Below are 17568 nucleotides of genomic sequence, written 5' to 3' on the forward strand. Positions count from 1 at the left end.
ATAAGTGAAGTTTTGATTTTATATACAAAGAGCTAGCATTGTTTCTGCAGTAAGGTAGATGTCTATATCCTTCGCGAACGGACGGAAACACCGGCAGCACATGTTGAGGCCGAATTTCCAGATCAGACTGTGCTGGTTTGAGCAGATGCGGCAAGAACGAGGCCCCTGGATGAATTTTCTACGATGGCTCCAGTGGAGTTGCTGGTGACTCATCTTGCGCTCTTGGATGCAGTGAGGCAAAAGGGTAATTTTTATTATTATTTTTTCCAGCTGTATTAGTCTCTTTTTATTGTTTTGGTAATCTCTTTCAGAGTTAACTACTTCCACTTGTAAGTGATGCAATGTCTAAGGAATCCACTTCAAATGTTGGCTCTGCTGTGAGCATGGTCTTTCTCTTTACTTCAACTCAGGATTAAAACTTTTGATCCCTGTTTTTATATTCCAGTCCCAGAAGTAGCTTTCACCGTAGAAGTTATCTGAAGACAGTCTCATGCTTTATAGTAGTGGTCTACAACCAGGCTGTAGCTTCTCCAGGAACACTACACAGGATGGATTTAAATAGTATTAAACTAAGAGGTAGTCTCTCAACTGAGTTCACATGCATTTTATTTTCAGACAACCTGCATGACATGTTTTTCTTAAAAACAATGCCTCTTCTCCAAATAAACAAAGGTCAAAATAAATGAAGAGCTCAAGTGAACATCAGTCCCATTTGTCTTTGTCCGGGTGTGTGGATGAAAAGCAGCAGCCAGTTATGGTGACAGATGACAGATCCAAATTGCCAAATTTGTTAACATGTCTCAATTTCTAAACCATTCTTAAAGAAAATCATATGTGGGAGTCACACCATCCTCACAGTAGTCCAGCAGAGCTACCATGCCATTGGATTCATGTTTTCACCAATAAAGAATTGGTAGTTTTTTGAAATTAGCAAGGATGTGCTTGATTTGTCCTGCAGCCCATCATAAAAGGTTTTACTTTCTGTTCTCTGTTCTTCAAGTTTCCCTTTGATTGATTTCATGTAATCTTTGACGTACTTCTACTTCTCATAGGCTACTTTTGTGAAGCTTGTTTCCTGCAAACGATGGTTCATGACAACATCAACATCAGCGATTACTGTGCTTTCTGTACGTTCCCCCCGGGCACCTTCGGCGGAGGCATTTCCACCATCAAAGGAGTCATCAGTGTTGCTCTGTCCCGACCATCTTCCCCTCCACCTCCAGGCACAGCCCGAATGTGACCTCCCGGATCTTGCAGATGTTGGAAGACATCTCATTATGGCTGATGAGGTCCCAGTAGATTATCATGATGGCGGCTGGAAGGAGACAATGGCGGTGCTGGTTTAGCAGGAGCCCAGAGCTCTGAGCAATACAGCCTGCGAGATAGCCTGAGAAGTGCTGGGCGAGGTGGGAGGAGAGAGGCACAGAAAAGTCAGGATAGCATTTTTAAAAGGGACATGCAGAACTGCAGCCTAGGAATGAGCTCCAACCAGCTCTTCCATCCTTGAGTCACTTGCCCAAGAGTCAAAGTCCTGGGAGAGATCATCTGATTGGCTGAGTTTAGGTCACATTGATTTAAAGGGGAGATAGGAGGGGAGGTGGGGCAAACAAAAGGATGTGGTTTCTTCATCTTTCATAGTGGGAGGTGCTTAAGACTCACTATCTCAAAAAGAAAACACAAAATGAGGTGAGTATTTTCCCAAAAGGAAACTGGGGAACTTGTTAAAAAAGGAATGGACATTGGGCGTGCAAAAATGACAAATGTCCACAATATCAGTTAGACAGCAGAAGAAACATAAGGTAGAAAGGGCTTTCTAGAGGCAATCTGCTTCGGTACAAAACCCAGGGCTGGACAACCCAAAGCTCTTATGTGATCCTACTGTGAGAGCATCATTTCGTCTTCCCTTTTCAAACTTTCTTGCTTAGTTCATTTATCTCTTTGGCCAATCATTCAACAAATATTTTTTTGGGGGGAGGCATCATGTTAGGTACTGCAAATATAATGATAAGCAAAAAGAAACATAGTCTCTACTCTCATGGAGCTTACAGTCTTGATTTTTAAAAAATGGGTCTGCTATTTCTCTATATATTACTCCTAACCTAATACAATGAATGCAAAGAGTCCACTACTTCTCTCCCTGAGTTTCTGGCCCTAATCTTAGGTAATGTTTTTGGACCATTTTTCAGTGGCAATATTTGCCTCTACAAAACCGAGTAGGCCCTGGGACAAGAGTTTAGAATTGCATAATCATTGCGAGGCTTGAGCTGTTTAAAGGAATGATTGCATTCAAATATGAAGCTTTAAGAGGGATGATGGTTTCTGATTGGGTCAGGGTGCCTGTTAAGCATCCACTAGAATGACCTTAATCTGTGTCTAACAAGGTATTTGCAATTGAAGAGTGGAGATAAAACAGATGAGCACTCTAGGAATAGGCAGCTAGAGCCTGTCTCTCAACCGTAGGCCTCTGTTCTCATGTTTCCTTTGCACCAGACACACCTCGGAGCCTCCTACTCAAACCACTACGCCCCAAATTGCTGCCCTGGACTTCCTGTGTGTACTACTCACTTGGCTGATTTTTGCAATCATCTTAGCCTCTGCTTCAGGAAGTGGATTTTTATTTGACTCCAGGAAGGAGGAGAAGGGGTGGTGATAACGATAATGATGATGGTATGAGTCAAGGCTCTTTGAGTTGCAAGTTTTGAAATTGAATTCAAGTTAGATTAAGCATAGAGATTTATTGGTTCATATAACCAAAAAGGCTAGGGGTAGATCCGACTGGCTCCAGGTGCTCAACCCATGTCATCAGAAATCTGTTTCCATCCTTGATTTGGTGTCCCTCTGAGTTGAGTTCATTCTCAAATAGGGGGTCACCATGCGATGGTAAAGATGGCTCATGGCTGGCAAGCTTACATTCCAACAGTTTTAAAACCTCAGCTGAAGGAAAGTGCTTCTTTTCTGGAGTTCCAGTGAGAGTCCTAGCTAAGCTCCCATTGGCCCAGCTCAGGTCACAGGCCTCAGGCAGACATCGAATTACTTGGCCAGGTCTGAATCTTATACCCACCCACTTCCCCAATTCTGAGCCACAAGCTCTGAGAATAGGAGACCAACAATTTTCTAAATGAAAGAGATGGGTGCTGTTACCAGAAAAATGGGTGCTGAGCAGGTATAAACAATCAATGTCCATTATACTGCTCATGTTGAATATGTTAATGACAAGAAGCAGAAAGTAGGAATGCGTAGGTGATTCTCAACATTTTTAGAAGATGTTATATAAAATACTGGTTTTAGATTCCCTCCAAATTTAACCTCGAAAATTTACCCCAAATTTATGTTTACTTAAACTGATTGGAGTGACTGATATCTTATCATCTTCACCTAATCGTCATCCCAAAGCAATTAATAAATATCCTCTCTGTATGCAGTTTTATAAGAAAAGTAGAAATTTCATCTCTACGGACTGAGAATTAACTCTCTAAGAGAGCATTAATGATGACAAAGAACTCATAGACAGCCATACTAGCTCTAAATATATGTATTGTCAGTTTTAAATGCCATAAATCGAACTGTACTATATATAAAATATATATATAGTACCTCAATAAAACATAGTTAAAAGAAAAATGGCAAATAAGAAGTTTTATTCATTCCCAAGCAGTGTGGTCTCTGCAATCTATATGATGATGGGATTTGGTGAAGGTGACATTTCTTTTTCACTTCATTATAAAACACCTTTACTGTCTTCCCTATTACTCTCTTTATATTTACTTGGCAATGCTAGATATTCTTGGACAAAATAACTTCCTTTAAAATGACCTTTTGTGGCTCTTCTCCCTATTCTTAATATTTCCTAACTTTTTCTCACATTTCTTCCTATTTTGTACCACCCCCCAAAACAATAATTTCTGATGCTGGATGTCTAGGAGAGCCATTCTAAGTTTTATGTCTGAATGCTATTTTATCGTTTATGGTCTCAGGGTATCTTCAAAGCCACATGACAAGTTCTCTTAATAGTAAGCCTTGAAAAGCACAGGAATTAGAACGGGCAGTAGGGATGCAACAGGGTTGCCCAAACAGTTGAGGAAAAGGAACTTTCTGGTACCTATTTTAAGATCCTGACACTCCAGTATTTCAAACTGTAGTACACTTGTTTTATATCAATAACACCTTTTAAAACAGAAACAACAACATGAGAGTCACCTTCTATTTCAATCCAAACCTGCCTTTCTCCATGCTGACCATCCCACGCTAATTCGCCAATCGATAACTCAATTTCAGCCAGTGGCTTCTCCATCCTCCATTCCACTCTTCCTTCACTGGTCAGTAGTCACATATTGAGACGTGGGCTAACTACTGTCCAGCGCTTGCCACAGTAATTAATTCAGGGACAGGCACAGGGGCTTGGTTGATTCAATCATGGAAAGTAAGAGTAGAGATTTTGGTTCGATGTCTGGGGGAAGGAAACCTATCTGTTCTCCTGGAAGGTGTGCTATATGAATGTGAAGCCTACAACTACTACAGCCATTTTGCTACCACAGGAAAACCCAAGTAAGGATGAAGCCAACATCAGGAAATGAACAGAGTGGCTCACAGACGTAAGGAGGTGGTTCTCTTATCAAACTATGCCTGAGACCTACCTATAGACAGTTATACTGAGTCAAGGAATTTTCTTTAATTGTTTATGCCAGTTGAATTATTTTTAAATTGGAACTTAAAGCACCTTATTATAGTCCTTCAGCAGAATCTTTCTTTACATTATTGGGGTAGAACTGACGTCAGGTAAACTGCATATATTTAAGTGTAAAATTTGATGAGTTCTGACGTATGTACATGCCTAAATGTTCTCCCCAAATTCATATGTCAAAATCCTAACCAGCAAGGCGATGGTTTTAGGAGGTGAGGCCTTTGAGAGGTGATTAGGTCATGAAGGTGGAGCTACCATGAATAAGATTAGTGCCCTTATAAAAGAGGCCCCAGAGAAGTCCTTGTCCTTTTGGGCATGTGAACTTACAGTGAAAAGATATGTTTGTACCAGACACCAAATTTGCTAGTGCCTTGACTTTGGATTTCCCAGTCTCCGGAACTGTGAGAAATAAATTTCTGTTGTTTATAAGCCACTCGATTTACAGTATTTTGTTATAGCAGCCTGAATGGAGACAGAAAGTTGATACCAAGAAGTAGGGTGCTGCTATAATAAATATCTAAAGTGTGGGGGTGGCTTTGGAACTGATAATGAGTAGAGGTTGTCAGGTTTTGAGGTGCAAGCTAGAAAAGGTCTACATTGTCATTCTGATGAGAGCCCAGAGGGTAAAGAGGAGAGCTGCAAAGAAAGTCTCAGTCTTCTTAAAGAATACTTCAGTCATCCTGAACAGAACGTTCAGATAAAAATATGGATGATTCTAAGGAAGTCTCACAGAAATGAGTAACTTACTATTGGGCAATGCAGGAAAGGCCATCCTTGTTATAAAGTGGCAAAGACCTTGGCTGAATTCTGTCCGTGTCCTAGTGTTTTGTGGAAAGTAAAATTTGCAAGTGATGAAATTAGATATTTGGATGAGGAAATATCTAAGCAAAGTGTTGAAGGAGTAACCTGGTTCCTCTTGGCTGCTTATAGTAAAATGCGAGAAATGGAATTGTTAAATAAAAAGGAAGCAGAACATAAAGATCTGAAAAAATATCCCAGCCTCTCCATATTATAAAGAATGAGAAAATATGTTCGGGAGAGAACACAAGGGGTGGAGCCAAGCGGGCAGATGAGTCAGCTCTCTCAACAGACACCCTGAGCTACTGGTCACGACGATGGAAGAGTGCACAGGAGGGACCACCGTGCACTGAGAGATGTCAGTGCACTGCTTTGTCTCCAGTCACAGGCTCTGCTACTTGCATTCTGGCACCTAGCTCCTTGGCCATTCCAGGCACACCCCCAACGGGCCCCCAAGTGGAGGAGTTTTTTTTTTTTAAGTAATTTTCATTTTTTTTTTTTTAATTACGAAAGCAACATACACTAATGTAGGAAAGTTAGAATGTAATACAGGCCAAAAAAGGAAAGAAATTAAAACTACTAATAGTATATCTTGATGTATGTCCTTTAAGGAATAATAAGCAGGGAAAAAAGTAATAAAAGAAAGAAGGGAAGAAAATTTGGGGGAAAATGGACAGCATGAGCAGCCACTAAGATACAAAATAGCCTAGAGTGTGGGCGGACAACACAGCCGCTTGTTATTTCTGCAGCAGAGTGCTAGGGGAGCAGTCTCCATTCTGCAGCCCCATAATGACACAGAGCACTCAGTATGTGCCATTTTATATCCAGGGTATTTGTGCACCAATCTGTGTTTTTTTTCTCATCCACTAAATAGGAACTAGTGAAACATGCTCCGTTAGTTTGTAGGGTTATTTATGCATCTTTTCTGTTTATGCATTTGTATTCCAAAGAATCAAGCCCAAGAATTCTGTGTTCAGGTTTTGGATGATTCAATGTCTTCCTACTTTTCAGCTTTAAAAATAATGAATCTATTTATAATTATAATAATTACAAATCTAATGACAGTGAGACTACACGATTGCTTTAATATTCAGAAAGATTAACTTAATATACCATATTAAAAGAAAAAAAGACAAAACCTACACGGTCATTTTAAAGGATGCAAAAAAAAAATAGCATTTGACAAAATCTAACACTTTTATGATAAAAACACTAGGAACGGAACAAGAATAAGAAACTAGAAATAGAATAGAATTTATTCAATCTGATAAAGGGCTTTTATCAAAAAACCCTACAGTTAACATCATTAACATCATTCTAAGTGGTGAAATTGCTTTCTTTCTAAGACCAGGAATAAGACAAGAATGACCATTTTTACCAGTTCTATTCAACATTGTACTGGAGCTTCTAGCAAGGGCAATTAAGAAAGAAAATGAAATAAGACATCCAGACTAGAAAGGAAGGAGTAAAATAATCTGTATTTGCAGGTGACATGATCTTATACACACAAAATCCCAAAGAATCCACTAATGAATTATCAGAACTAATAAATAAGTTAAATGGGTCACAGGATACAAGATTAACATACAAAAATCAATTGTATTTCTATATTCTAGCAATAAACATTCTGAAAATGAAGTTAGAAAAACAATTTCATTAAGAATAGCATCAAAAAGACTTAAATCTTTAGGAAAAATTAACAAAAGAGGTGTAAGACTTGAACATTGAAAATTACAAATATTGTTGAAAAAGATTATGATCTAAATAATAAAAAGATACCCCACATTCAGGAGTTGAAAGACTTAATATTGTCAAAATGGTAATGCTTCCTAATTTCATCTATAGACTCATGCAATCTCTAAGTCTCAGCTGGCTTTTTTGAAGAGAAGCTAATCCTGAAATTCATATGGAAATGCAAGGGATCCAGAATAGTCGAAACAGTGTTGATGAAAAACAGCGTTAGAGGGCTCATACTTCTTGATTTCAAAACTCACTATACAGCTGCAGTAATCAAGACAATATGCTAGCATAAGGATAGGCATATAGATAGATCAATGGAATAGAATTTAGAATCCAAGAATAAACCCTGGTATTTATGATCAATTGATTTTCAGTAAGAGTACCCAGACAATTGGGGCAGGAGTGAAGAGGAATTTTCCACTCCAATGGCTAACCTTGTAATTAGCTCTTTGTTCTGCTTCTGTAAACATGCTTGCTGCATAGGCCAAAGGGCAGAGTAATCTCAAAATCAACTGAAGACTCGCCCTCCCCTTTGATTGTTCTGTCCAGATAACAAATGCATCGCCTAAATTCTTGTTTGAAAATCTCCTGCTCTGTAACTGCCGGTAACGCATAGCAACTCTTGAGGTCTGTAACCAGCTGAAGACAGATCAACCAATCAGCCCATGCCAACTGTAACAGCTGTAACAGCACAGATATAAAAGCAAAATTGTCCCTAAGCCTCAGGGCCCAGATCTTCAGAGTGCTAGCTCTTCTGGGACCCTCGGCGTAATAAACCTGAGTTCTCCAACTCTCCGAATGCTGCTTGGTTTCTTGCCATTCTGACTTCTGCAATTTTTTCTGCAACAGAAGGGGGCCGGGACAATGGTCTTTTCAACAGCCCCATGAATCATAATTGTTCTAATCATAGCAATCCAATTCTCTTTCACCTGGAACTTACTTTTCCAAACTCTCTTGCAGCTAGAGTAAATATGTGACACAGTTCTAGCTAATAAGATAAAGAGGAAGTCTACTGTGGAAACGGAAAAGAGGGATTTTTCTTTATTAACAAATATTAAGTCTTTTTCCCATGGCTCCCTTCCTTTTTACTTGATGTAATGAAGTGAGGACACAATGTCTGGAGCCATGATAGCCATCTTGAGACCATAAAGCAATCAGCACAGAATGAAAAGTCAACATGCTCAGAGGCATAGCCAAAAGATGGAATGAGCCTGGGGCTTTGATAACATAGTAAACCGCACACATCCGGCTCTGCCTGCCTCCAGACTTCTTAAGGAAACAATGTGTTCTAATGGTTCAATGGTTCTTACTTGCAATCAAATACATTTTAACTCACAGAGTTATACCACATTTATAGTGAATATGAAGAAACCTGAGGACAGCTGCTCTCAAAACGTCAGGAACTGGAAAGCTGTCACATCCCTAGGCAATTACTCTCTTCCAGCCTTCTTTTTGCTTGTCTCTGAGAAGTTGGGTCCTTCTTTATTCTCTAAAGACCAGTTTCACTGATTCAACATCCACACAGAAAGCTCACTCCACCTTGTCTGCATTTCCTGCATCTAAGAGACTAGCTCTGGCTGCAACTAACATCTTCAAAGCCTAGAAGAGAGAATAGGCTTGACCCAGTCGTAAGTTGTGTATATCCCTGGCCCAATTAACACCATAGGGGCAAGGTCACATTAAGCTGCATAGCTGTCAAGGGCCCATTGTGTGTGTGTGTGTGTGTGTGGAGAGAGAGAGACAAATTCTCAGAGAAAGGGAGGCAGGATAGTTAGCTTCAGGCAAGTTCCCCCTCCTCTGCAGGATGCAGCTCTGGACTGTTTCCTCATTCCCTACTCAGTTCTCTTCCTGCAGCTCTGGAATTTCTCCTTTGTCCCTTACTCAGTCCTCTCCCTGTTTTGATTCCAAGCATGAGCCTCCAGCATGAGACACAAGCCAAGGCCAGGAGACAAGACAGACCAGGAGAAAAGACAGACAGCCTTGAGCTGCCATCTCCAGGTGGCATGGGGAACAAGGCAAGACAGGGAGGCAGGCTGGATAGCCTTGGGACACTCCCCCACCTCCAAGAAAACAAAAGCCCATAATTCAGACAGCTCTGGACAGACTTCCTCTCTGAGCTGCCTGCACTTTTCTCTTAAGTGTGTACTTTTGCTTTAATACAACTTGTGCTTTCCTGCTTGCTGTTTTCTGTGTCCTTGAATCCTTTCTTGAGGTATAAGACAAGAACCTCGCTCCAGGGTTGGGGTCTCTCTTTGAACTCACACCCTATTGAGCTCTCCAGCATCAAAAGGGGAGGCGTGGGCGAAAACGATATCCCCAAGGGTTTCCTGGGGTCTATTCCTCACTGTACTGGGTGAAGATGAAAGGAAATGAGAAAAAAAGTCAGGTTAAGCATGTTAGGGAGTGGATGGGAAGGGCCCATCCAGCCTGCAAGAGATGGACAGATTCCAACAGCAGGGGGAAAAGATGAGAGAGGCAAAGCCATGCCAGAGAGTAGCTGAAAAATTTCGCAGGAAAAAAAGTCAAAATTTAATTTTCCAAGGACTTTTCTTGAATGAGGAGTGAGGAAAAGAAGTGGGTAGAGAAATAGCAATGAAGGAAAGGAGTGGCCCTAGAGAAGAAAAAAGTTGTCACTGAGAAAATAAAGGGTAGAATTAGACATCAGTCTAACCTTACCACCCCTCCCCCAACTCCCACAAAAAAATAAAAGTGAAAGCCAGTTCTGGTTATTTTAGGCTTAAGTCCCACAGAGTATGTTTGTGTGTGTATCCTGACAATCACTGGCAGCAACTTTTCTCTTTAGCAAAGGTCACTGAAATAGATTGGGGTCACCCTTAACACCGTTTCCCCACAGCGATAAGAACACTTTGTAGAGGACAGCATACTGCTCCTGAGCGTCCCCATGTTCCCGCATGGTCTCCCTTGATAAGGGCAATGATCAGAGGGAGGCCAGGGGTGGGGCAGGGAGCAATTCTGAGAAGGGAGAACTGGGAAGGGACATGCGCTAGGGACATGCAGGGGAGAAGGGTGTGATTTCCAAGCTCTTTCCCGCTCCCCTGTGTGCTAGGAAGGGTTGGGGCGGAAAGGATGAACTGGCACAGGCGCTGGCCTGGACAACTAAAGGACATGTTTAGAGAAAGCACCGAAAGGAAGTCAGGGAGGCGAGATAACAGAGACCCTGGAGCAAGAGTTGGACAATTCTGGGAACACAGAAGGGGTCAGTTTGGATTCTGCTCTTCCGTCCTCTCTCTCTCTCTCTCTCCCTCCCTTTTTCTCTGCATTCCTACATAGTTCATCTGCACAGCGCTTGGTCCCTGCACGTGTGCCTTCCACGGCTCCTCTGGGAGAGACCATGCCTGTTTTGTTCACTATAGAACATCCAGTGCAGTGCTCTGCACATAGGCGGTGCTCAACAAGTATTTCTTTAATGACTAATTGGATGGAACTTTGTAACTAGAAGAAAGGACCTAAAACATAAACAAATGCATTGATTGTCTAAGAAGGGAAGAGGCAGAGGGGAAAGAAACTTTTACATTTCGGCTCTACCCTATGACGTGTTACTGTTGATTTGTTTTGTGTTGGTAAAGAATAAGGAGGCAGGAACCACTGGACCAATTAGTGATTTCCCAGACTAATTCGTAGGAGGGGAACTTTTACCTGGAGGCCTAAACAAACAAAAGATTAAAAACCAGTAACCACAAAACCACCAGTTGCTCTCCTGCACCGTCCTCACTGAAGAGCTGATTTTCACAAACACACACTGGCTGCTACTCCAGGGTTACTGGTGAGGAAATGAGGCCCAGACGGGTGCGCACTAGAACTCCTAGAATTACTGCTGTGATCATTTCATAGTATGTGCGCGTCGTCATTACATTGTGCACCTTACACTTATAAAGGGTTGCGTGTCAATTATATCACAATAAAACAAACCAGTTAATTTAATTAAAAAAAAAAAAAACCCAGAACTTGGAAGAGAACCTGGAGGTGAACACTCAAGTATTTACACAGCAAAGAAAGAAAGAAGCTAAAAGAGCACAGGAACTTGAGTAAAAGCCAGCAGAAAACTATGGCTTGCTGGCCAAATTCTGCCTGCTGCCTGTTTACTTTGTGCAGCCTGAGGGCTAAGAATGTTTTTCACATTCTTAAATAGTTGGAAAAAAATCAAGACAAAAAATAGTTTTATTGTGTCCATAAAACATTTTATTGGTACACAGCCACACCCATTCATTCACTGTTTTAAGTAAAGTATAAGAACACTTCTGTAATTGTGGCCAACAATGTCTGCTTCTCGCCAGGCCCTGTTCTCCTTCGTATGTTAGCTAACACTTATTGAACACTTTCTCTGCGTTAGGCCCTGTGCTAAGTATCTTTCATGCATTACTTCCTTATGGGATAGACTTTAGTATCTTTATCCCCATTTTGCAGATGAGGAAACTGAGGCTTAGAGAGACTATGACAACTGAACTAGGAAGTGGGTGGGGTCAGGATTCAAACTCAGGGCAGCCTAATTTAATAGTGTATTTCTCAAGCAGCGCACTCTATTGCCAGTGAAGGGAGTTGGATGTTTCCTAGTCCATGTAATGTCTGTAAGAATGATTTAGTGAATCATTCAGGTAATTATAAGGAAAAAAGAAACCATCCTGAGTATTTGAAACAGAGGGAGCTTAATGAGGAGAATTGGTGATAGAAAAGTGTCTTCATCTGTGGGTGGCTTAAAACAGCAGAAAATTATTTCTTACAGTTCTGGAAGCTGTAAGTCTAAGATCAAGGTGCCACCAAGGTAGGTTTCATTCTGAGGCCTCTTCTCTTGGCTCGTAGGTGGTTGCCGTCTCATGTGATCTCTTCTCTGTGCGTGAGTGGAGAGAGCCAGTGATCTCTCTGGTCTCTTCTTACATGGGCACTGATCTCATTGGATCAGGACCCCATCCTGATGACCTCTTTTAACCTTAATTACCTCCATAAAGGTCCTAACTCCAAATATAGTCACTTTGAGGGGTGGGGCTTCAACATATGAATTTGGGGGAGACATAAATATGGAGTCCATAATGAAGGGTAAAGAAGGGAGGTGGTGTTAGGGAGCCTAGGGATGGGGGTCCACTGGTTTAAGTTAGAATTGTGGTAAACCTGTCCAGCAGGAGCTGGAGGCACAGAAAAGCAGCAGCAGCTGCTGAAGATGCTGCCGAAGGCAGAGAGAGAAGGGAGGAAATACTCTGGCCTTCCCTTTTCTCCCGCCTTCTAATCTCCTGTCCTCCATTGGGTAAGATGAGCAGGAAGCCAGCTGACTTGGGAAGTCCTGGGAAATGCAGTCTATAGGATGCAATTCCACTTTGACACAGAGCAGGAGAAGGAAGGAAATAAACGCGGGGGCTTGGATTGCCCCAAAGAGCTTCATGGAAGTTCTCCTGCTCTATGCTTGACGCAGATGGTTTAGGCTGTCATTATTCAAGGGCTGTGGCGAGTTGCCTACCAAATACAATGAGTTACACTATAAATCCAACATAAATATGATAAAACGTTTATAAAATGTTTTTTTAAAAGTGCAAAAGGCACATATGGTATGATCTCATTCATGTGTGTCCTACTAGTTATAATAAACAGCTCCAAAGTTTCCATAGCTTGACAGAATAGCAGATTATTTTTCACTAACATCATGGTCTAACATGAGTTAGGGGTTCTCCCAAGAGGTTCCCCTTTAAATGGTGACTCAAGGATCTAGGATCTTCCTATCATGTGGCTGTGCTGTCTCAGAGTCATTTATTCCTGTGCAAACATAGAAAACCATACAAACAGTAAAAGGATTGTGCAGAAGATTGGGCAGGTGTCATTAGAGGATCCTTCTGGAAGTGGTCAATGGTCCCCCAACCGTTTTGGCACCAGGGACTGGTGCTCCTATAAGAATCTAATGCCTGCTGATCTGAGGTGGAGCTGAGGCGGTGATGCTAGTGCTGGGGAGCGGCTGCAAATACAGATGAAGCTTCGTTTGCTGGCCCGCAGCTCACCTCCTGCTGTGTGGCCTGGTTTCTAACAGGCCATGGACCCTACCAGTACTATCTGCGGCCCAGGAGTTGGGGACCCCTGGTATATATCACTTTGCCCACCTTCCCATGGCCAGAACCCAGTCAGAGTTCCAACTTAATTGTAAGAGAGGCTGATATGTAATCCTTCTACAGGCCCAGGAAGAAGAAAAGGGGTTGGTGAGCACAGAGTCACTGTGTTAAACCATAAGCAGACATGCTTGTATGTGCATAAAAATGTTTCTGGAAGGATACATAAGAAGCAGGACCAGTAACATAGTTTTGGGGTCTAGTGCAAAATGAAGATGAAAATGCTAGGCTTATTAAGAATTTCAGGCTAAAAAAAAAATTTAAGATGACAGTGACAGAGCATTAAACCAAGTGCAGAGGCATTCTAAGCACGGGGGCCTGGGTGACTGCAGAGGTAGTACACCCACGAAGCTGGTCCTGATAAGAAATTCCTAAAATGATTACTTTTGTGGGCATTGGGGAAAGGAAAGAGAATTTACTTATATTATATTCTGGTATACTTTTTTTTTTTTTTGCCAGGTACATGTACTACTGTATTAATTTTAAAATATTTTACTCAAAAGGGATTTAAGCCAAGATATATACAACCACCATAAAAAGGCAGAATGCTTTTCAGATTAGCAGAGCTTGATACAGTAGCCTGATTGAAGCCATTGATCTACCTCAAGAAAGAATGTCTGTTGGAAAGGGTTAGTAATGGGTGCTTAGAAAAGGAGAGGCAAAAAACAAATATCGACAGTTCCCATAAGATTTATCCTGGGAGGGTGATCTTCTTATATATACATACATATATATAACTTTATGTATCAGATCATATAGAGAGAGCATTTTATTAGTATGTAATTATTTTATAAGTTTAAATTTATGACATTTACTTCTCAGTGAAGAAATGTAGAACATTTTGATAAATAGAAAAAATTGAGATTATTACAATCTATTGGGCTATCAGCCTCTGCGTCAGAGTTAGTATTTTTGGTCTGTTTGCATGTCTTAGTCAGAACAGGTTAGGTTATGCTGCCATAACAAATAATCCCAACACTTCAGTGGTTTGTGACAAAGCTTGGTTTCTCAACCAGGCTCTGTCTCCAGCCAGGGGCAGGCTGCACTGCATGTTACCATCACTGCAGGGCTTGGCTGTCCTCGTTGTGGCTGAGGGAAGAGAGTACCATGGTGAATATGTGCTATCTCTTAGAGCTCTGGCTCTGAAGTGACAGACATCACTTCCACTCACATTTTATTGGCCCAAAGAAATCACAGGGTCAAGCCTAATGTCAACGAGGGAAGGAAATAGAACCCTATACGAGAAGAAACCATGAATTCTCATAAACAACAATACAGCCTACCGTAGCAAAAATACTGTAGAAATCAATTAATGGAAAGATTGTTAAAATGATAAAAGCTCACCTGGCATTCTCGAGGACTAATTAAATGAACCCCCAAGCTTGCCATAAAAATGAAAAAGTTTGTTGCAAAGCTGAATCGCTAAGCACTAAACTTATTACTTGTCATAAATATAAAAATCAGACTAGTACCCATCTTAGAACAAGCATTAAACTATACTATATCACCACCACCACGTGATATGTTAAGCATTCACCTTTTATTGCCCAACTGATTCTTATCCTGTGATAAAAACATGTTTCTAGAAGATACACCTGACCTTGGCTCCTGCATTCAACTGAGTACAGAGGGCACGGGCTCCAGGGGTGCACCCACCTGGATAAGGTGCATGGGCCTGGAATTTTCCATAAGAACTAGTGCAGAACTGCTGTCTTCCTAATCAGTCAAGAAAATCACAGCAGGAAAATGTACTCCAACGACTGTCCCAAAGCCTGGCTGGCTAGTTATCATGTCCTGGTATCCAAAATAAAAATAGAGAGGGCTTGGAAATTCCAATACCTAGAGGTCAGGCCGATAAGGTAAGTGGTAAAAAGGGTGACAAAGGGCAATTGACTCTCAAATTCATGATCAGCAAGTTGCAGGGAAGGGAGGAGACTGATAAACATGAAGAATCTGCAGTACTTGTAAAAGGAAGAGCTGATGTTCATCTCCAACCAGCTGCTGCTATGTAGGAAAAAAAAAAAGTTTTGAAAGTTGCAAATCAAATTTGTATGTGAAATCTGCTGGATTTAAATACTAGCACTAATTCAAAATTCTGAAATACAATGTAGGCTAAACAAAACACTTTTTGTAAGCTGTGCTTGGGCCGTAACCTCTGAGATGGGTGACCACAGTAAAGATCTTGGAGGCAGGAGGAGAAATCTGGACAGGAGTAGAGGAGGGGTCCCAAAAGAAGAAACTGGGGTGGGGCAGAGAGGGAGGAGGAAATGCACGTGGACAGCTGCTAGAGGGAGAGGAACCTGGAGGGGAAAAGGCAGGCGTTGAGGTGGTACATTTAGACAATGTTGTGCTCTGTAATCTCTTCACTGTTCTTAAAACCTTCAGGAAAACAGACTTTCAGCACTGGTGCTTTGGAGTCAGATTTGTGCTTTCTTAGTAGTATATTTTTTTGCGACGAGACCGGCTCCAAAGAGACCCAGTTACTTCTGAGTTGTGTTTGAGTCTCCACCTAACGCCACCTGTTCTGAGTCCAGATTGCAATCTGGTTTCCCAGATGGGAGAGGAGGCAGGATAGGTGGGAAATTCAGAGCTTGGGTCTTGGAGGCAGGCAGAACTGGGTGTGAATCCTGGGTCCCTCAATTATTTGCGCTAAACATTTCCGAACCCCATTTCAAAGTGGGGATAAAAATAGTACCCCCTGCACAGCAATGTCGAGACTTACATGAGAAAATGAAGACAAAATGCTTTAGCACATAACATGCACTCAACAAAGAGTAATCGTCATTGTTATCATTAATATTTATATATTATTATTCTTTTCATTTGTAATCATAAGCCCACAGGGAGAGATGCTGATCAGCAAACACAAACAGCTGGTCAATCAATTAATTTTTTTAAATTTCTTATTAGAAAATGATTAAACTGCTCTCCTGGTTTATCTGTATCAATCTCTCCTCTTTGGTAGTGTGAACCAGCCCATCATAATTACTGCTTTACACATCTGGCATCTTACCTTTTGTAGAGTGATTTGCTCAGGGTGCCTCTGACATGCTAAGGAGGAGAGGGACTGTTCCCAGAGCCTGTGAGCTCCTCTGAAGTAAGGACCTTGTATTAGCTTCTCAGTCAGCACCTGTGGAATGAACGAATGCCTGCTGCCTGCTGAAGTGACTTCCTCTTTTCCTCTCTCCCCCCAATACTGTGCCATCCTTTTCTTTGTCCCCCCCAAAACTAGCAAATTACCCGAGAGCATTATTTCATTATTGTGGGGGGAAATATCATGGCAATGGGGGCTCCCTTAGTTTTGGTAATCTGAGTAATGAAGAGCCTTGCTCTGAAGAAATAACAAAAGACCTTCCTATAGCTTAGTAAAGGCCTCTTTATACATGGACCTTTTATGATCAGTTGGTATCAGGACCTCGGGAATCTTCTGGAACCAAAGGTTCCAATATCTCGTATTCTTAGCCACCCCTACCCCCAAATGAAGTTAGGGAATTCTGTTGTGGTGAATCTGGATGGTTCTTGACCAGGACCTTGTAGTAGCATTATCATTTCAAACTAGGACTGCTGGAATAAAATTACGGAGAGACATTTTCATTTATGATTCAGATTATAAATCACACACACACACACACATACACACACACACACACACACCCCGAGAATGCTATAAACCAAATTGAAAACGGTGGTTATCTTGTTGCACAAGCAGGACTGGCAACTTTCATTTTCTAGTTTAAACGTTTGTGTGTTTACATTTTTTATAAGACGTATTACTTCCATAATCAGGAAGAAAAAATAATATTCTATATTTCTATTTTGAAGAAAAAAAGAAAGAAATGGATACAGTCTAGTAGCTTGGGCACTCCAGGTAGACAAAAAAGTGGTTAGTTAATGCTCGTTGACTAAATTAGAGAACAGTACAGAAGGACGGTGGAAAGGCAGGGAGAAAGGAAGGAGGGCAAGGGCTGGTGGCTGGTCCCAACAGGGGAGGAGGGACAGAAGGGACTGTGAACCTGGGCTGGGGAGGCAGCCTTCCGCGGGCGGACAGTTCTGCAGGAGCAGCTGGGTGTGTCAGCACAAACCCTGCCAATCCTGGCTAGTTTAGGGTGATTAATTTATTGGTTGTTTCGGCCACCAGCATGAAGTTATACACTATTTCTTACTCTTAGTTTGTCTTTACACTGCAAACTATGCCCACAGCTTCTGTCCTCACTTGTTAAGAATTGTGTGACTGGCTCCAAGTTG

General features: G+C 41.5%; 1 pseudogene; it reads right to left on the bottom strand.

Annotated features, from left to right (window-relative positions):
* Positions 1-383: 383 nt before the first annotated feature.
* LOC120619559 (translationally-controlled tumor protein-like) lies at positions 384-16438 on the bottom strand (annotated as a pseudogene).
* Between the last annotated feature and the right edge of the window lie 1130 nt (positions 16439-17568).

This window comes from Pteropus medius, unplaced genomic scaffold (assembly GCF_902729225.1).
Source record: "Pteropus medius unplaced genomic scaffold, Ma_sr-lr_union100, whole genome shotgun sequence".
Lineage (NCBI taxonomy): Eukaryota > Metazoa > Chordata > Mammalia > Chiroptera > Pteropodidae > Pteropus > Pteropus medius.